This window comes from Phodopus roborovskii, unplaced genomic scaffold (assembly GCF_943737965.1).
Source record: "Phodopus roborovskii unplaced genomic scaffold, PHOROB, whole genome shotgun sequence".
NCBI lineage: Eukaryota > Metazoa > Chordata > Mammalia > Rodentia > Cricetidae > Phodopus > Phodopus roborovskii.
This window is the reverse complement of record NW_026125540.1, coordinates 4,764,831-4,786,218: the sequence shown is the minus strand read 5'-3', so window position 1 is coordinate 4,786,218 and position 21,388 is coordinate 4,764,831.

Sequence of the window (21,388 nt, the reverse complement as noted above, 5' to 3'; positions counted from 1 at the left end):
TTTATATGGTGGATCACGTTGATAGATTTTCGTATGTTAAACCATCCCTGCATTCCAGGGATGAAGCCTACTTGGTCATGGTGGATGATTTCTCTGATGTATTCTTGAATTCGGTTTGCCAGTATTTTATTGAATATTTTTGCATCGATGTTCATCAGGGATATTGGTCTGTAGTTTTCTTTCTTAGTTGTGTCTTTGTAAGGCTTGGGTACCAAGGTTATTGTCAAGCCCAGCTTCTTATGATCTCTGCATCCCTCGTCCTGCCTCCTACCATCTCTACATCCTTCTTTCTGCCTCCTACTATCTCTACATCCCTCCTTCTGCCTCCTACCATCTCTACATCCTTCCTTCTGCCATCTACCATCTCTACATTCTTCTGCCTCCCACCATTTCTGCATCCTTCATTCTGCCTCCTACAATCTCTGCATCATTCTTTCTGCCTTTTACCATCTCTGCATCCTTCCTTCTGCCTCCTACCATCATCTCTGCATCCTTCCTTCTGCTCCTCAGCACCAGTCCTGCTGTTTTCCTCTCTTGTCTCTCTGGGACTTTCCTCACCCAGGGGCTATGGCAGGCCAAACTGAAGTTCCCTTACCCAGGGTTGTCCCTTGATACCAGGCCCTGGGACAGCTCAGCTTTTTACAGTAGGCTGACTCTAAAAACATACCAGGTGACTGCCCTCTGCAGTCATATAGCTTGACAAGATGGGATTTCTCTTTGTCTCTAAGTTGGCTGTCAGTATAATGATTGTTTCCAAACTGTATTTGAGATTTGTGAGGACTGTGGGCATGTCCTGAGGATTGTGGACCGCTCATCTATCATCTGCCTTACCTTTGGGAAAGGACAGGGAACTTAACTGCCCCCATTTGACTGCATTTGACTGACTGTTTTTCACTGGGTCACACAGAAATAGCCTTTAGCCTGCCATCTCATCTGGAAGTCCAGCTGGCCCTGTGTTATTAAAACACAAGTTAATTTTGCTGTTGACCTACTAAAAATCCTTCCAGTGGCTTCTAATCTCAGTTCCTGCAAACTTTCTGGTCCTTGCCGTGGCTCCATGGCCTGAAGTCTTGCAGGATTGACCTGAACCTCTTTGTCTTCTTCTTAAATGGTATTTTGTTTCTGAACCACACATTGGCTTCCTGGATCATTCCCTGACCACATACAGTGCTCTCTGCCCTCATGACCTGTGTCCCTGCTGTTCGGCAGCGATCTGTCTCCTAATGATCTCCAGGGCTCATTTGCTTAGTGCCTCCACAAACTCTGCTCAAATGGTCCCTAATCAGAGGAGTCTTCCACAGTCACTGTATACAAAAGACTGTATTCATGATTTCCCTTCCATTCCCATGTTCTTCTTAGATGCCATTATCACTAAGCAATTCAAATCACTTGATTTGTTTATTGCCAGCTTCCCCATACCCCAAGAATAGAGATGAAGATAAAAGCCTTCCATGTTTTGCTAACTTGTCATGACAGATTGGATTTTCTTTTTCCCTTTTCTTTTCTCTTAGACTGGGTCTCTATGTAGCCAGTTGCCTTTGAACCCAGTCTTCCTGCCTCAGCCTCCTGAATGCTAGAGTTACAGGTATAGGCCACTAAGCCCACTTTAGATTGAGTTTTCTAAGATTCTCATTATAAGGTGTTACATCATATGTTGTCTTGCTAGAATATGACAGTGACATTCTTCTTCTCAAAAGTGGAGGGTGCCTTGTTACCTCTTCCCCATCTGGACAGACTGGTGACTATTTTAAAAAAAAAATTGAGTCTTAAAGGCAATATAGCTTACAGTTAGTACTCTTGAGACTGTCCATCTTGGAACCCAGCTGCCATGCTGTGAAAAACCCAGGCATCTTCAGACAGGCCTTCAAGCACAACTATAGTTAGCTGTTGAATGTCTGAGGAAGCATTTGTGATGATTGTAGGCTGCTACTCTCATCTGTTTGGAGTTATGTTAGACATCCTAGAGTTCAGGTGACCCAAGACAGTCAGACCACAGAACCATGAGGCATAATAATAAAAATAGTTTTTTAAAAAAATACTTGTAAGCATTGTGGCTTGGATGGAAAGGTACTTGGGAGCCAAAGAATACTGAGTGTTACAGCTCAGATGGAAAGGGATTCTGGCAATTGGGAGTCAAGGAATACCACAGGTCACAGTAAGCATAGCAGTTTACAGCCCTGCTCCAGGGAAAGGTTTCCCAATGTAACAACTCAGCTTTGGCAGCAGGGTTTCCCCAGAAGTTGTTACAGTTCCCTCAGTGTAGTGTAAAAACTCCAGATGGCTAGGCAAAGGTTTCCCCCACTAAGTGTTACAGTCCTGCTCTGTTTCTCTCTGCTCCGGCTCTGAAGAAGAGTTGTTACTTCTCTCCTCCACTCCATTCTAGTGAAAGGAGGCCTCAACCCAAACCTCATTCAAGAGATTTATTGGGAGGGAAGAATCTAGGAGAGTGGCTCCCTCTGGCAGGGTGGGAGAGAACAGCAACAAACTGAACAGGCACAGGATATATATAGGGCTTCTTAGGAGCAGAGTTTTTTCCAGGGAGATTTCCAGGGTAGGGATTGGTTAGATTTCAATCTCTGAGCTCAGAATGGATAGATCTGCTCAGGGATTGATTAGTTTTCTGCTCAGGTTCGGGGTCAGATTTGGCACTGGTCAAAGGCATTTTTTTCACTGGTCCTTTTTAGCCCTTTGGTTCTAAGTTTAGGGCCAAGACATATTTCTTTCACTGGCTCTGATTCTAGGGCCAAAGTATGTTTCTTTGGCACTAGTTTCAGGGCCAGGGTGCATTTCATTGGCTCTGGTTGAAGGGCCAAAGTTTTTCTTTGGCTCTGCTCAGGGTGTGTTTCTTTGGCTGGCCCTTTTCCCCCTACAATATCTTCCCCTCCCCTTGTTAAGAACAGAACCTGAGACTAGCTCTATACTCGAGGTGCATCCCTAGCCCTTGATTGTTATTTTTTGAGCCATTGAATTTGGAATTTTCATTTAGCATCAGTAGATACTCAGAGGGCTGCTATGTTCCCTAGAGCTTAGGATAGTGCCCAGAACACACTTCTTTAGTAAATATTGCTCTGCACAAGTGCTGCTCTGCTCAGCAGGTAAAAACATGCTGCTTTTCTTGATGGACAATTCTTTCCATTTTCCCCCCCAAGTGAATAACAAATCTTCCTTAACTTATGCAGATAGATTATTTGTGCATTACATAGCTCTTTGTATATGCGAATACTTCATGGCAACTGTTCCCTTGGTGTTTCTGAATACACACAACAGTAGACTGCTGAACTTAAGATATGGCTTTCCAGGTGTAGTGGTGCATTCTTGTAAGTTCCATGGAGGTGGAGACAAGAGGATCAGGAGTTCAAGGTCATCCTTGGCTTGGTTACACAGGGAGTGCCAGGCTATCCTGGACTACATTAATCACATTTCTCATTACTTTAATATCAAATCAACTTGAGGAAAGGAGAGTTTATTTTTGTTTATAGTTCAAGGCCACACAGTCCATCAAGGTGGGGAAGTCACGGTGGCAGGAATGGATGGATGGCTGGTCATGTTGCATCTGCAACAAGGAATCAGAGAAGAAATGATGGTTGTTGGTGCTGTTTTCTTGTTTGTATTCAAGTCAGGACCCAATCCCATGGAAAAGTGGCACCCATACCTTGGACGAGTCTTCCACCTCAATTGACCTATCACACACACAAGCCTTGGTCACCTTTCTGTGGTAATTCTAGATCCTATCAAGCAGACAACTGAGATTAACCATCCCAGAGACCTTGCTTCAGATGATACACAAGCAAGATGTTGTTTTAAATTTGGTTTTACTTTGATCATTCTCTTATACATAAACATCTTCAACAGAGATGATGCCATTGAACCAGAAATTTCTTTGGTATGGATAAGGCTGAGGCCTTGTGTATCCTATTCACTGCTTTCCTTCTTGCTTTATTTCCCCCAGTCATAACTGATGATTATTCACGCTGGACATAGAGACATTAGACCTTATTCTAGCTTAATTTATGGATTTTACTATCTCTGCAGTAGACTTCTAGATAATGGAAGAAAGCAATGTAAGGCCCCTGTCAAAAAAAGAGAAAGAAGAGAGAGAGAGAAAAGAAAAGAAATTACTTTTCAAAGTCATCATGACTCATAGGATGTGAAATTGCTTTAAAATGGGCTTTCTTTCTCTCAGTCAGAAAGGCTTGTCACACCCCGGGGGTTGCGTTGTTGTACTATTCACTAGCTGGTGTCAATGCAAAGGGGAGTTCTAGGGCAGAATCCTTAAAAATGTCACCTGTCTGCCAACTTTCAAACTCAACCAACTCAATTTGGTTAATTGGCTTTAGATGTGAAGGAGTCAAACATCTGTCTTGGGTCTTGGGACAGTTTCAAAGAGATGAGGAAGTGACATGTCTTTACCCTTTGATCCAGAGTCGCTTGTCTTTTTGTTAGCTGTCTGTATTCTGACAGGCAGCCTTGGGGGTACCTGCTTGGCTGTTGAAGCATGAAACTCAAGTCTTATCGAGATATTCAGTGTAAGGTTTGGATAGCTGTGGTTCTTTGGCTTTGAAACCATGCTGGATCCCTGTAGGAAATGGTCACTCATCTCAGTTACTGTCCTGAGGTATCTAGTCACCCATCTGCGCTGGCTCCAAAAGGACACTGAGAGCTGAAGGGTGTCTCTGGGTAGGTGAGTCACTTCATAACCGACATTTTTCTGTCTCCTGCCACTTTTTGGATTGCAGCTTCAGTGAGAGTAGTGATCCCTGTACTCGAGGGCTGTGTCTATGCTCTGTGCCCTATAGTCTCTAATTGTCATGATTTTCTGCTATTTCCAGTATCTGACAGTACGTTTGCAAATCAGCATGGTGAATAAAGGTACTTTAGGCAATTAGAGTGTGCTGGAGGTGGAGGCGGAATACAGGAGCCAGAATTCAAGACCTGGAGATCACAGACTGTACAGTGAAGGTGCCAAGTCCCTTCTGCCCACAAGAGCCAAGTTCTCCTCTGTGCTTCCAGGTGGAGCAGAGCCAAACACCTTCTCCAAAGCCCTGCATTGACTTTGATTGAAATATCATCTAAAAGTTTTGGGATGGCATTTTCCAGATATGTTAGCTAATTTTCTTCTGCCAAAGACTCAACAAGAAGCAACTTAAAGGAGGAAGAGCTTCTATTGTCTTACAGCTTGAGAGGGGTAGTCTCTCTGCTGGGGAGGTATGGTGCCAGGAGCATGAGGCAGCTGGTTACAGGGCATCACAGTCAGGAAGCACAAATGCTCCGTGTGTTTTCTCCTTTTCATCCAGCCCTGCACCCCCACCGGTGGGAAAGTGCCACCCACATTCAGGGTGGATCTTCTCTGCTCAGCTAAAACTTTGTGGAAACACCCTCATAGATACTTCTCAAAGTGTATGTGGTGACTCCCATCACCCTGGTTGTAATGTAGAAAGGGCTACCTCTCAGAGGGAACTTCATCTAACAGTTTCTAGTTTTCATATCATCTTCTGGCTCCTGGCTTAAAGAAGTAAAGTTTCTGTTGAGTTATTTATTCATTGAAGCCTTTGCATATTTGTTCTACCCTGTGGTAGATTAAATCTCGTTAAAGTTCAAGTTTTAGTTTAATCAGATTGTTTTCTGAGACAAAACTGATGACAAAGTGTGTGGAAAAAGTTTTTCCTGGCTGTGATAGTATATGCCTGAATTTCTAGAGCTTGAAGGGTGGAGACATGTGTATTCTGGGGACTCTGTGGCCTGCAGGTTCAGGTTCAGTGGGAGACCCTGTCTCAAAAAAAAAAAAAAAAAAAAAAAAAACCAGGCAGAGAATGATGAAGGAAGACATCCTGACATAGACTTCTGGCCTCTGCACTCCCACAAATGGATAAGTGCATCTGCACATATTCAAATACCACACACACACACACACACACACACACACACACACACACACAGCATAAAGAAGAAAAAAGAGAAAGAAAATAAGAATGAAAAGGCATCCTTCAGCCTTCTTAAATTGCATAGTTCCTCCCCTTTGTACCATACATCATTATCTTCAGCATTTCCAGCAGAAACACCAGAATTTTGAGGGCAAATCAGTGTTTACTGTTTTTGTTCTTATGATGATATAAATATTTTTCACACTTGATCTGGGCATATACTGTTTACCTTCTTGAACATATTTTCCTCTCATATTTAATAATCACTTCATTTTTCCTTTTGCTTAACTATGTATAATTTTTTAGCACTTTAGTCTGAAACTGTAGTTTGTGAATATAATGAAGCACATACTCATTTTGAAGTAAAAAAATGCAACTTTTGCCTATTATAAAAAATAGGTAAGATAAGTCATGAGGCTTCACACTCATGGCTAGGCTATGTACTCTAAGAGGACTGCATATCTATGCTCTAGGTTTCTTTATCTTGGATTTCTTGTGTTCTCGATTACCTGTGAGTTGGTTGCCTGTGAGTTGGTAGCTTAATTGCTGTGTAACAAATCACCTTAGCATTTAACAGCACAAAAGAACCAGTTGTTGCTTTTTCCTCACAGTTTCTGTGACTCATGAAAACACGGGGACAGCCCATCTGTATGACTCTGCTTCTGGTGAAGTCATCGAAGCTTGGCTTCTGAGTTCCCTATTACATCATCCCTTTTCCTCATCCCCCTCTTTCCCTCCTCTTCTTGTCCTGGGATTATGGGTATGCACCACCTCATCTGGCTTTAAATCATGCTGGGGTGGAGCCTAGAGTGTTGGGTGTGCTCATTATGTATTCTCCCTAGCAACTGAGCTTTGTCCTCAGCCAGGGTTGTTTCTTCTAGTTGCATTTTGGGAAAGGTTATGTGGAATGCAATCTTTTTCAGAGTCTACATTTCTATACTCTCTCCTCAAAACTGAGTAATGACCTCTGTGTGGATTCATTTTTCCCGAGGACTGTATAGGCTTTGCTTCATTGCCGTGGTTTCCAGAGTTGCTAGTCAGGTTGATGCCAGTTTGAATCTCTTTGTCATGTATCTACTTTTGTATTTTTGGAACTTTTAGGATCTTTTCTTTTTCTCTTGCATTCTGGAGTTTTATACTTATGCCCTACTCCTTTCTATATTTGTGTATTTTCCTGGTAAAGTATAAAATCTCCCAACCTTGAAGCCTAAACTCTTTATTCTACAAAGCTTTTCTTATGTATTCATTAAAATCGAAAAATTTCTCAAATTTGTAAGTTACCTTTTTCTGGGGTTATATTTTCTTTGAGTTGTATTAAATTCCTGATTTTCTAAGTAACATTCTTTCTATCAAATTTTCTTTGATCTATTTTCTGAAAGCCTTCCTCAAAGATATCTCTCAAAAATATGTACTGCATTTTTAGACATCTGCTTTTGTGTTCTTAACTTACTATGGTATTTAATGAATGTTCCCTTCTCTTTGTTTTCTCATACACTTTGTCCTTCCATTTTCTTCCTGAGAGGATCTAGTTGAGTTATTCTGAACTATTAGCACATAAGAATGTAGCTAAAGCTGTGTACTTAGGGACAAGGCTTGTCAAGATTGGAACAATAATTTACAGTACTTGATTGGAACTATTCTGCCGTGTGTGTGTGTGTGTGTGTGTGTGTGTGTGTGTGTGTGTGTGTGTTAAGGATGGTTAACAAATCAGGCTGTCTGGATTCTTGAAGCCCACTGTGTTGAGAGGGAAGAAGGATCTCATCACATCTTATGTGTGACTCCACCAAGCCTTTCTGCTTTCAATTCTGCTTAGTATTCCTGTGTCTAGAAACTGTAGGATGTTTAGTCTCTTAGTAAAATGGAGAAAAAAAATTTCACCCAACTGTGTCAGCTAAGCCAGAGGTCCTGGCTGCTTTATAGATATTTAGACAAAGCCTTTCTGCCTCAGATTCACCCTTTTTCTAGCTTTTATTATAGGGCCTTGCTGGCTCCTGTTAGGGCAGCATTGACCTTGCAGTTTCTGCGTGTAGAGGGACATTTGTTAGAATGGCAGATTGTAAGATGTGGTCCCGGCATCTCTCAAAATGTTTTTATAGTAATACTAAGCCACTATTTATCCACTTCATTTTTATTTTCCTATGAGCATGCTAGAGAAGTTTCCCAAGGCAACATGACCTGTGCTATCACAACAGATTGAATGTAGAAGCATAGATGATACTCTAGCTGGCTTCTGTTAAAGAAGAGATTTGAAAGAATTATATGTCAAGGCCATTTCTCTTTCCATGTATTTTCCCTTTGGAAAAATAATTATTTTTCACAAAATATGTTATGTTAATCTGTACTGTAATTATTAGTACTGTTGAAATACATTAATACATAGATAATAAAAGTATGCTTTATGGTTAATTATTGTTTGTTTTTATTTGGGCTTTATGGGTCCCTCAAAGGCACATGTATTCAAGGCTTGGGCTCCTAGTGTCACCTTAGGAGGTGGGTTCTGGTAGGAGGAAGTTAGGCCATTGGGGGGTATTCTCTTGAAGGGGATATTGGGACCTTGACTCCTCTCTTTGCCTCCTGGCTACTACGAGGGTTTGCTCCACCATGTATCATAACCATGATGTTCTGCCTTGTGTCAGTCCCAAATATTGCAACCAACTGCCTTTGGACTGAAACTTGCTATAACATGAGGCATAGTTATATTTTCTGTGATTGTATCATTAATTCTACTAGGCATTTCACTACAGAAATAGTAACATGACAGTATGAACAGAAACAAAAGCTCATGGGGTCTTCACCAATATTGAGTAGTGTAGCTCAGTTTTTCTTTCCCTCACCTTTCATTTGGGAGACTCTAAGACCCCAACCGCAGAGATTATGCTGTCTGTAAGAAAAGTGTAGCTCACCTGACAGAGCACTTCATTTTTAGGAACGACATCTTAGGTTGGTCCCTTAGTAGGAGTGTGTATCTGTAATTCCATCACCCTGGGGGCAAAGGCAGGGGGACCAGAAGTTCAAGGTCAAGGACCAGCCTGAGTGAGACACATGAGATTCTACCTCAATAAACAAACAAACAATCAATAAAAAACAATAAAAAAAGCATGTGCCATCATCTGCCTTTGGCTGGGAGCAGTTGCTCATGGTTGCCTACAGTCGTGACTAGTCAAATTGATCTACCTGAGGGGAGATAACATAGGTACACTTTTCAAATTCAGGATAAGCTGTTTTCTAATAAGAGCTTTCTTAGTAATCAAGAAAACATTTTGCTTTAACAAGTGTTTTAGTTTGCAGTCATTTTGGATTCATGGAAAAGCTGCAAAAATTGTATCCAGAGGTCTATGTACGTAGCCTTTTACGTAGCCTTTCTCCCACTTCTCCTAGTGGTGGCATATTACTGACTATCTATCGCAGCAGAAAATAGGATATTCAGAATATATTAGACTAGCCAAGCCAGAAGGTGGTGGCAGCACATGCCTTTAATCCCAACAATTGGGAGGCAGAGGTAGGCAGATCTCTGTGAGTTCCAACCAACCAACCAACCAATCAACCCCCCCCCCCCCAAACAAAACAACAACAGCAACAACTAGCCAACCCACAGACCTAAATTTGAATTTCACTGGTTTTTCTACATGCTGGTCCAGGATCCAAGCCACATTAAGGATGATATTTTGCTCTCCTGGCTCTGGATCTTATATTTATATATTAACTGGTATGTGCTCTGTTGAGGAAAAAAAGAGGGTGCCAGCATTGGCCTGTGCCCCACCACTTCCAAATCTTGCATTTTCTGGAATTCCATGACATGAGGAGCTCAGTTCTTCTGCCTTCTCATATTCTCCACTCTGGTGGTTTGCAATTCCTCTGTTTGCCTCACTCAGTTACCACAAGTCCACTGGCCTCCCATCCTGAGACCTTGCTAGTCCCTCTTTCCCTGTTTTCTGCATGCCCTGATTTGCTATCTGAGAGATTTTCTTCCCTCTCTCCCAGTCTAGAGTAACTTCTGGGCCTCATGCAAGCTCTGAGAGCTGGGGAGCTAATGTGTGTTTTTATTCTTTTAATATTAATAGTGCTTAAATTTCAGTGAAGATAAAGGAATAGATTTAATCTCCTTGCTTAATTAGAAATCTGGTCCCGGATGCATAATCTGCCATCTGTACATTATTGCTTTTCAATTGAGAGCCTTAGTTAAATACCTTTAACAATTATAAAACAGAGCTCCATGGTCATCCTCAAAACTGGAAGAAACTTCTGGGGAAATGAAGGAAGAACAGAGTAGCTTTCCCACCCACTTTTTGGGTGGATCTGTTTATTGTAACCACACATCTCAGGACCCCAGTTAGAAAACTTTCCTTGTAAGCTGTCTTGCATTTCTTATGGAATAGAAAGCCATGTTCAGAGATGTGCCTTGTCCTTCAGGCTTGGCTGGTACCATGACTCCTTCAGCTCCTCACTGCTTGGAAATCAAGCGTGAGTCTCTCATAGGCCCCTCTCAAAGTTTCTGAAGGGAGGCTTGCTGAAAGGACAAAATGCTATCTTATCTGTGGTTTCCAGCTCTCAGCTGTCTCCTATCATTTTCTCACACTCAAGCAAAAAGGAGGAGTGAGATATGGCTGGGTAATACTCTTCTAGACTGAAAGCATTTGATTGGTTACTCTTGATTAATTCCCCTTGCATTAAGAAGGAATTAAACTGGTTTGTTATAGTTTATAGCATTTATAAGGAGACTAGAACAGCCTCTTCTCATTTCTTATTTTAAAATTGTCCCTTGGAATAGGTCCATCCTTTGTCTTTATACTTTTGCTTTGTAGTTAATTATGTATCTATACACATGTGTGGTGCATTTGAAAATTGTACACAGTGACGTTGGGATGGGGTGAGGCATGGGAATGGGATGGGGGAGGGTACTAGGAGGCAGGATCTTTACTCTTATGCTTTATATTAGAAAGGAGAAAGTTTGGAAGTATCTTTCTTTTCCACAGACAGGGCTTCTCTGAGTAACAGCTCTGGCTGTCCTGGAGCTTTCTTTGTAATCCAGGCTGGCCTTGAACTCACGGAGACCCACCTGCCTCTGCTTCCTCTGTGGTGGCATTAAAGGTATGCACTACCACTGTCTGTCAATTGGAAGTATTTATGAAAAATATTTTTTTATTGAAAATAGATTATTTTCTCATACAATATATCATGATTATACTTTCCCCCTCTCTTCCCAGTTCCTCTTCCCCTCTCCTTAATCCACTCCTTCTAAGAGACAGCAACCAAATATGATAAAACTAAGTATAATAAGATGAAGCAAAAACTATGATATCAAAGTTGGACATGGCAACCCAACAGGAGGAAATGAGTCCCAAGAGTAGGCACAAGAGTCAGAGACCCACTCGTTTTCATATTCAGGAGTCTCATATATAACTGTTAGCTGTATATGCAGAGGACCTGGTACAGACCATGCAACCTTATGCTTGCTGCTCTAGTCTCTGTGAGCTCATATGCACCTTACCTAGTTGATTCAGAAGGCCTTGTTCACCTGTGTCTTCCATCTTCTCTGACTCTTACAGTCTTTCTACTCCTCTAGTTAATTTTGGAGGTGGTAATGAGAATTTATAACGCTTGCATTCAATTTTCTTCATTATTTTCTTGTATGGCGTGCTTATGGAGGTCTGAGGTTGATGTTGGGTGTTTTCCTTAATTGCTTTTAACACTATTATTGTTATTATTATCCCTTTTTTGATATAAAGGTTCTCACTGAATCCTCACCTCACTAACCTGGCTAGAATGTTATCCAGCAATCCCCAGGGATGTTCATGTTCCTGCCTTCCCAAGTTGAGATAATATAGGTACACACCACCACACATGGCTTTTATTTTTATGAAGCAGTGTTGGAGATTTTATTAAAGACATTTTAACATAGGTAAAGCATTAGGGTTAGGAGAAAAAGATGCTCAGAAGGAAGTCTGACATGAAAATGTGGGCGTGGGCTCCTCAGCTTTTTAGCTGGGTGCCAGGGAGGCACTTAGCTCTTGTGCGTGGAAGGCAAGCACTTTTTGAATGGAACCACCTAACTTTTAAATTTAAAACTCTACATTTAAAAAAATCAGATAGCTTGATTTAGATAGTCACAATCATTATTACTTGGTCTTCTATTTTCTGGGAAGGAATCATTTTCTGTAAATGACATGATTTTATTCACTTGAAACTCTTAGGTTTTTGAGCTACATTTTACAGGACTCTCTTGCCTTGGTATGTGTCAGTGTAACAACACCAGTAAAATAGTGTTTCTGTACACCCCTTTCATTGTTCTAAAACAAGTCCAGACACCTCAAATTCAGCAAAATAGTCTGAATGGCTCTAAGAAATGTCTGCACCATGTAATCTTCAATAATATCTCCTCTATTAGGTGTGTACACCTAATAGTGTCTAGCCACTGAATATGTAAAGTAATGCTACTCCAGGGCCCAGCCAAGAGGCAAGGGTGTGTGTGCGTGCATGCATGTGCGTGTGCGTGTGCGTGTGTGTGTGTGTGTGTGTGTGTGTGTGCCTGTGCCCATCATACCAAAGGTACTGAACTCATTGTCATGCTTGGTGGTGTACCTCCCACCACATGGTCACCACTCTACCAAGGCTGCTGATGTTTTGCAGTCTAAAGTTCCTGTGCGGGGTTCACTGAAAGAAAAACTGAGGCTCTTCTTGACACAACTTGCTGGGGTGTGGACTACAGGACAGACTGAGTGACAATCCCATGCCATGTTCTTTCGCTTCCTTCTCACTTCTAGCTCAGGGCATAGGAATGTTCCATGGGCTCAGCTCTTTCCTTGGAGACGCCTATCCCATCACAGGCATGGGCATCTTACAATGCACACATAAACTGTATCTGAGGTGCATGCAACTTAGATTAGAGCTGGGACTTTGTTCTAATTTCTAAAGCATTTACATTTTAAAAGCATAATTTAAAAAAAAAAAACAGGCACTTTCCTAATACAGCTATTGACCCTCCTGACTTTAGAAATTGCTCTTTGTAATTCTAGCACAGACAACCACGAAAATAAAGTACTCTTAAGTCTTGGGGGATTATCTTTAAAATAAAAGCATAATGATGACTTTTGATATCTATAAAACGTGACTTAAATATAAATGTTGCTGAGGTCCAGAGGCAGGATATGAAATGCAGAAGTAACTATATGACCATGGAAAAGCACAGTGAGTTCAGCTGAGTTAATGGGTGAGATATGACAGGTCGTTCTGCAGAGCAAATAGATGGTCAGTAACAGACATTGTCAAAGTCACAGCGAGCCTTCCTTGACCAGCACACATCTGACCAGGGACAGTTTGTCCTGTGTGAGATTCATATTACTGGGTCATTTATGAATCAGAAAATTCCGGCTAGAAAGAGGGCTAAGTGGATAAAGGTGCTTGCAGCAAGTCTGAGGCTTTGGATTCTGTCTCTGGCTCCCACTTGATGGAAGGAGAGAACTAACTCTGTCAGGTCATTCTCTGACTTCCATGCATGCATCATGGTGTGGGAATGCCCACACGTATACATATCCCCACATATAAAATAAGTAAAAGCAATGATATAGAAAAAGTTACAGAACTTTATTTCTTCACTGTTCCCTATCAAGATGCTGGGGTTAGTGTCTGGTGAGAGATTCCCTACTCTTCTGGTACAAGGCAGAAGAACAAGAAAGATAGCCTCTGCCATCACAGGACAGAAGGATATGAGCCCTTTCATAAGGACCCATGAGGGCTCTGCTCTCACAACTTAGTCTGCTCCTATAAGGTTTCCTTCTCAGTCCTGCCACTTTGGTGACTGTCAACACAGGAAATTGGAGGGACTACCCCTTAAACAACAGTGTTGAGCATGTGTGTGTACATGTACACATGCACATGTTATATGTTTACATACACATTTTCCTTTTTTCGATAGTATATTTTTATTTAAATTTGAAACAAGCATGTTTTACATGTCAATCCCAGTTCCCTCACCCTGCCCTCCTCCCCTGCCCCCCTTAACCCCCAGCCCATCCCCTTTCTGCTTCCCAGGGAGGGTGAGGCCTTCCATGGGGAGTCTTCAAAGTCTGTCATATCATTTGGAGCAGGGCCCAGGCCCTCCCTCATGTGTCTAGGCTGAGAGAGTATCCCTCTATGTGGAATGGGCTCCCAAAGTCCATTCATGTACTAGGGATAAATACTGATCCACTACTAGAGGCCCCATAGACTGCCTAGTCCTCTCAACTAATACCACATTCAGGGAATCTTGGCTGGTCCTGTGCTGATTTCCCAGCTATCAGACTGGGGTCCATGAGCTCCCCCTTGTTCAGGTTAGCTGTCTCTGTGGCTTTCTCCAGACTGGTCTTGACCCCTTTGCTCATCACTCCTCCCTATCTGCAACTAGATTCCAAGAGTTCAGCTCAGTGTTTGGCTGTGGGTGTCTGCTTCTGTTTCCATCAGCTATTAGATGAAGGCTCTAGGATGGCATATAAGGTAGTCATCAATCTCATTATCTGGGAACAGCATTTAAAATAGCCTCTCCACTATTGCTTAGATTGTTAGTTGGGATCATCCTTGTAGATCTCTGGACATTTCCCAAGTGCCAGATTTCTCTTTAACCCTATAATGGCTCCCTCTGTTGTGGTATCTCTTTTCTTGTTCTCCTCTATTCTTTCCCTGGCTCAATCTTCCTGCTCTCTCATGCCCTGTTCTCTGCACCTCTTCTCCCCTTTTCTTTCTCCTAACTTTCTCTCCCCTTCCCCATGCTTCCAAATAACTACGGAGATCTTGTCCCTTTCTCCTTCTCCAGGGGACCATTACATACACATTTTTCAAGATGTGTATGTAACTTAGTTAACTTCTCTTCAAATGCTGGGATTAGTATCATATGTTACTATGTACATAATGTTTCAAGTTTTTAAATTTAGCTTTATCTGTAGAGACATTTAACAAATATTTATTGCATTGCTATTCAGTAGTGATATGCTAGGTGCTGTTTGTTTCAAAAAACATTTGCCCTCGAAGAGTATACATTCTCAAAGGAGACACACAAAATTGAAAAAGGACAGACTAAGCACATGGCATGTTTGGAGCAGTCAGAGAGAGACTGGCTGTGTTCCAGAGGCTGGTAGGGACTGGAGGCTTCTTTTTAAAACATACAATTTTATTTTAAAATTCTGACTGTGTGTGTGGGTGTGTACTGGTGAGCATAGGACCCTGTTAATGAGACAAGGCCATCGGATCTCCTGAGCTGGAGTTACAGGAAATTGTGAACCTCCTGTTGTGGTTGCTGGGGTCTGGACCCTGGTTCTTTAGAAGAATTGTCTCTCCTGCCCTGGAGAAGGCTTCTTCCAGGAAGTGGCAGTGAGATCTGTCCAGCCTTTGAAGATGATGAGAGATTAAATGAGAAGAGGGACAATCTAGACCAAACTAGATTTAGAATTTCCTGACATACAAGTTCATTTTTTGACACTTAAAAGTGGATTAAGTATAGTTTGGCTACATATATTTAACTATAAATAGCTCCAGAGTTTTTGAATATTAGGTACTTATTTATTATCACACCTGGGTATATGTAGTCACAGTCATTGAATAGAAGCAGAACAATGTGCATATGTGATTCTTGAGAACTCACCTGCCCTGCCCCCACCTAGAGTCTAGGCTTCTCCAGGTCCTTATGCATGACATACCGGAGTATTAAATATGAAAGGAACACAGCCCATTGTGGTGTCCTGTAGTGCTGGCTGTACTCATATGTCTCCTGAGAGTTTCTAGCCATTTTAAGATTTACTTTTTTGTGTCCCTTAAGTCACAGTGTAGGTCCATATCCTTGATAGACAGCCAATAACATCTGAATCAAGTTTAGTACCAGGTGGCTTACGGCTGTTCTATTCCTAGCTCATCTATTTTTTACTCACTCAACACTTACTAAGCTCATATGGCATGCCAGGTATTGAGGAATTGGGGCTGAAGACACAATCTGTCTCCTCACAGAGCTCTAGTCTAGGAAACAAGGGGAAGACATCAGGGGGGACATGAGCTATAGCAGAGGCAAGAGCTGGTGGGATGCCAGCAATGGGGAAGGTTTGTAGCAGCATGGGAGCTCTTGAGTCCGCTATAGAAGACACTACCAGGGTGCTTATAATTTATTTAGCCATTCCCTGATTTACTGAATGTGATAAAAATGCTTCTACTGAGTGTGTTTCTGGAAGAACTGAAAACAGAGACTCAGAAAAGATGTTTTGTTCCCTATATTCATTTTATCTTTATTTACCATAGCTAGATAATGGAATTAACTCAAATACCCACTGACAACGTATATGTGTGTTATTATCCATAACATGGAATATTATTCATCTTTAAAAAGAATGAAATTTGAACTGGGTGTGGTAGCACTGGCATTTAATCCCAGTACTTGGGAGGCAGAGGACAGGTGGATCTTTGTGAGTTTAAGGCCAGATAGATCTATAACTTCGAGACTCTGCCTTTAAAACAAAAAGGAATTTTGACACAATGTGACTGAAACACAAGAATACTTGCTAATTGATATAAAGCACCATCGATGATAAATGGCAAGGGTTATCTTTTCTAACCTACATAATTTCCTAAAACATGATCACTCTGTCACAGATGTGGGATCTGTTTTTCTCTTCCCTTGAGTTCTGGCAGCCTTTGGACTTGATCGCCTTGTTTGATGGACTGTCAGATGGGAGGTATGTGACAAGCTTAGGTGGTAGAAGGCCTTGGGCTGACATGCAGCAAGCTGTCGTCCTGGAGACCCACTCCTGGACCTTTTCCTAGTGTGAAGGTGAATATTCATTTGTATAGAAGCTTTGTTGGTTCCCTCATCTACCTCTGGGACCCCAGGCTCCCATTCCTTCTGACCATTCTCCTTTAAATAAAACCAACATGTCTGTAGTTAGAGTGTATTAACAGAGTCCACATGTTTTGCTTTTTCATGGTTTGTTCAGAGCCCCTCTGATTATATGTTGTCCTTTGTCTCATCTTTCCCAAATCCTTGATCATCCACTTTCAACTATAGGTCATGGGATATTCATTTATTTGGTTCCAAAGGTTTTATCTGCTATGATTCCTTGAGTCTCTTCTGCAAGATGTAGATGCTATTATTGTCTGTTCCATCCTGTCTCAGGCCAGAGATGTTTACCAGAACTCTTTTTTCTTTTTAATATTTGAGTATGATTATGGTGTGATGTGCCTGTGCATATGTGTTTGTATGTGGGTGTGTGCATGTGTGTGCGAGCGTGTGTGTGTGTGTGTGTGTGTGTGTGTGTGTGTGCCTGTGTGTGTTGTGAGTGTAGAAGTCAGAGGACAGCCTTTGTTGTTTGTCCTTGTTTTCCACCTTATTTGGGAAAGGGCCTTTTGTGTTTTCTGCTCTGCATGCCAGGCTAGCTGGTCTCTAAGCTTCCTGGAAATTCTTTTGAGAGCATTTATCTGAATCCTCCATCAGCTTCAAGATACGAGTTAGAAAACTATGCTTGTTTTCTATTTCTATCCTCATTCCTCTTAATCCTTCACTGGGCTTATTTAGCCATATATCCGCTTCACCTCTTATGTTTAGAGTATTATGATGGATAGATTAGAAGTTATTAAGGTAGGCCTCCTTTTTTTACTTCTTTTTGTTTTCTTTTGAGACAGTGTCTCATGTAGCCATAGCCAGAGATAACATTGACCTTCTCATCATCTTGTCTCCACATTCCAAGTGCTGGAATTACAGGCTTGTGGCACCACACCTGGTATTCCTGGTGTTAGGGTTAGGATCCAGGGATTCAGGTATACTACCAGCCCTGTAGTAGGTCCTTGGTATAACATCAGCCCTTAGAGGATTCAGGAACTGTGATAGAAATGAACAGTACTAAGTGAAACCTCTGTAGTTGAATCTTTGTCTTGTTATCCAGTATCCAGTGATACTCTGCTCCACACTTCCTTGAGAATTCCTTGAGAATTTGTCTTTCCCTTGCTGCTGTGAGCTAGACATTTCGTTGTCCAACTTGTTTTAAGACCTTGTTTTAGTCCTCAGTTCCTTAGACAATTCAAATTAGTTTATTTTTTAAAGTCTATGTTTCCTAATGTGAAGGAATGGAGAGACAATACCTTTGGGAATTCTCTGAGATCTTGATGGGATATTTGTGATCATGTTTGCAGCTAGTCCATAAAAAGACTTTGTATAAATGAGAAACAGGTACCTCTGCTTCTAGGCACAGTGCGGTGCCAGGGTGTGCCTCTTTTGAGTGGAATATGGGTAGATCTCCTTTACATCTACTTAGCTAAAACAGGTCACAGAGCACACAACTGTGCAGTCTTTTTGTCCCAAATTTTTTTTATTGTGCCAAGACACGTAAAACGTAAGAGTTCTTATGATATTTTATATTGATTGTTAAATTGGAAGAATCTAGAACTACTCAAAAGACAAATCTTCTTGGTATTTCTGTGAGTTCTAGATTGGGTTGGTTGAGGTGAAAAGGCCCACAGAAAATGTCTACCTCACTATTCCATGGCCTGGGGTCCTAGACTCCATAGAAAGGAGACTAGGAGCTGAGCACCAGCATCCATCTCTCTGCCTCCTCTCTGCAGATGCAATATGATCAGCTGCCTTTTCCTACCTTGTTTCCCTCACCACAAGGGACTGCATCCAAAACTCATGAGTCAAAAGCAACCCTTCCTTCCTTCAGTCCTTCCTGTCAGATATTGCCACAACAATCAGAAAACAGTCAATTCCCATCTTACTCATTATGGTTCAGTTGTATCAATGCATTTTTTAAAATTTCTCAGCTATTCCCACTATCCATGTTTTACCTCATAAAAGCAAAACTTTAATATAAACAGTAGCTCTCAATTTCCCTTTCCACCAGCCCCTGAATTCAGGACAACCACCTGAATTCTAACATTTGATTATTCCTGTCATGTTGTATATGCGTGTGTGCACACTCAGAGGACAGAAGAGGTCATCAGGGGTCTTCCTCTATTTCTCTGGACTTTATCTTTTGAGGCAGGATCTCTCTGACCTGGGGACTACACATTTCCCTTAGACTGACTGGCAGCTAACTCCTGGGATCTGCTTGCCTCTAAGCCCCAGTGTTTGGGATACAGGTGTGTATGGCAATGTCTAGCTTTTATGTGGGCACTGGAAATTTGAACTCAAATCCTCTTGCCTTCACAGCAAGTGCTCTTACTCATCTTCCTATCCCTAAAGTTTACTTTGTAATGCTAAAATATAACTTGTATGTATACTAGGTCTTTGTATTAGCAATAATATCTATCTATCTATCTATCTATCTATCATCTATCTATCTATCTATCATCTATCTATCTATCATCTATCTATCTATCTATCCTCTATCTATATTTCTATCTATCATCTACCTATCATCTCTACCTATCATATCTATCAATCATCTATTTATCATCTATCATTTATATATCTACCACTTCTATGCATTCAGTCATCTCCCTCTTCCCACAAAGTATCTCATGTGATGTTGGTTAGATAAAAGAATCATGTCTCTTATTTTCATGGTCTCCATTACTTCATTTAATCCTCACAATGTTCCCACAGGGTGAATTTCCCATTTTTTTGCTTCACTAATGAGTTGTCTGGGTCTTAGTCAGTGGCAGAGCAGGATGGAGTCCCACATTTCCTAAATTACACAGAGATTCTTTTATGGTGTCATGCTTTCTCACTGACTCTACAACGATTAAGCTTAGTATGAGGCTGTTTTTTCATTTATTATTATTATTTTATGTGTTGCATTTCAAAAACTGAAACACTCTTCAGCCATTAAAGCCAAGCAAAACTCAACAGGTATTAGAAGCACAACGGGTCAGGCAGAGTTTGTCTACTCTTGGATGGGACACTGACTTCAGCTGTTGGAACATTTAATTTAATTCACAGACAGCACATTCAACGAGAGGCCTAAGAATTCTGTAGAAATGAGCTAAGATCAATGGGGCTCTGATTGTCAAAGTAAAGGCAAATGAGGGCATCTTTAAACCTGCAGCTTAAGCAGCCAATGACAATCACTTATTGCAGCTTCTGTGTATTGTTGCCTAGGTGTAGCACATGTGATCTTTTACAAATGAGACTTCTGTGAACAGCTTGATTGCTTAACACAAATGGGTTTTAGATAAATCTCATGGATATGTTCCATATCACCCTGTATTGATGGACTTCAAAATGCTGGTGCAACACTAGGGTGGTGAAATGATATCTAGCGCTCAGCTAATGAGTGTAAGTGTGACCCTGATGGCAGTGAGACCATGCCTGTACCACTCAGAGTTACAACCTCAGATTTTAAGACCACCCAAAGCTAGATATTTTCTTTGATAAACACCTTTCCATATTTTATGTGTGTGTTTGTGCTGACTCATGCAATTCTAATGGCATTTTTATTGTTCAGACAAGTATTGTGTCTTTTATTTTGGAGGTACCAAACTTAGGAAAACTTTGCAGTATCATTTCATATGTTCAGGCCTTGAAGTATTTCTCTAAAGATAGAAGGTTACGGATGACATCTGTCCTTACCCAATAAAGTGTTGGTCATGTGACATACAGAATAAAGAACATCCAGAGTTGTTGGTATTGGTGTTGAACTGTAAGAAAGACACTGGTCCCTTCTTGTAACAACCATAGAGAGTAAGACAAACTCACCTACTCTAATCTGACATTAGCTGTATCTCAGGAGACATAACATGATTTATGGCAACACTGAATCCAGGTTACAGACAACAAGAAGGCCCATATGGTACTAGGTATTATTTTTGGCAACAAATGTGATTTATTTAACAACTTACGGCTTTAAACTCAGAGCCAGAGAATTATTTAAGGATGTGACAGATATTTAGATTTAGCCCAAGATAGTTTGGTCCAACAGTTTTGTTTTGAATGAAAAAGAAAAACCAAAACTGATCCCAGAGTTAGCAGATAACTTGTGCAGTGCTAACCCTAAGACAACGAGTGCTCTGAGGCCCCTTCACAGAACATTCTACCACACCTTAGTGGAAGATAAAGGAAAGGATATTTATTTTAAGAGATAGTAGATTCGATTTATTCAGAACTTTCAAAAATAGAGTCTTGGGACATAGCTCAGTCAGTGACATGTTAAGATGTAAGTTCAATCTGTAGAAATCATATTGAAATGCTAGGTGTGGCATGTACTTATCATCTCCATTCTGGGGTCCTGGAGACAGGAGATTCCTGGGCCCTGCTGGTTGGTCAGCTTTGTCTGCTCAGCAGGTGCTAGGCCAATGATGCCGTGTTTCAAAAACAAACAAACAAACAAACAAACAAACAAACTCCCCCCCAACTAAAACAAGGTGGGTGGTTCTTGATGAATGATACCATAGGCTGACCGCTAGCTTCCACATGTGTGTACACAACAGATATACGTATACCTACATACAAATATGCACTCACTCGCACAAACACCACACACAGACACACTGACATAGGTTCACACAGAGTCAGGGAGTAGGGG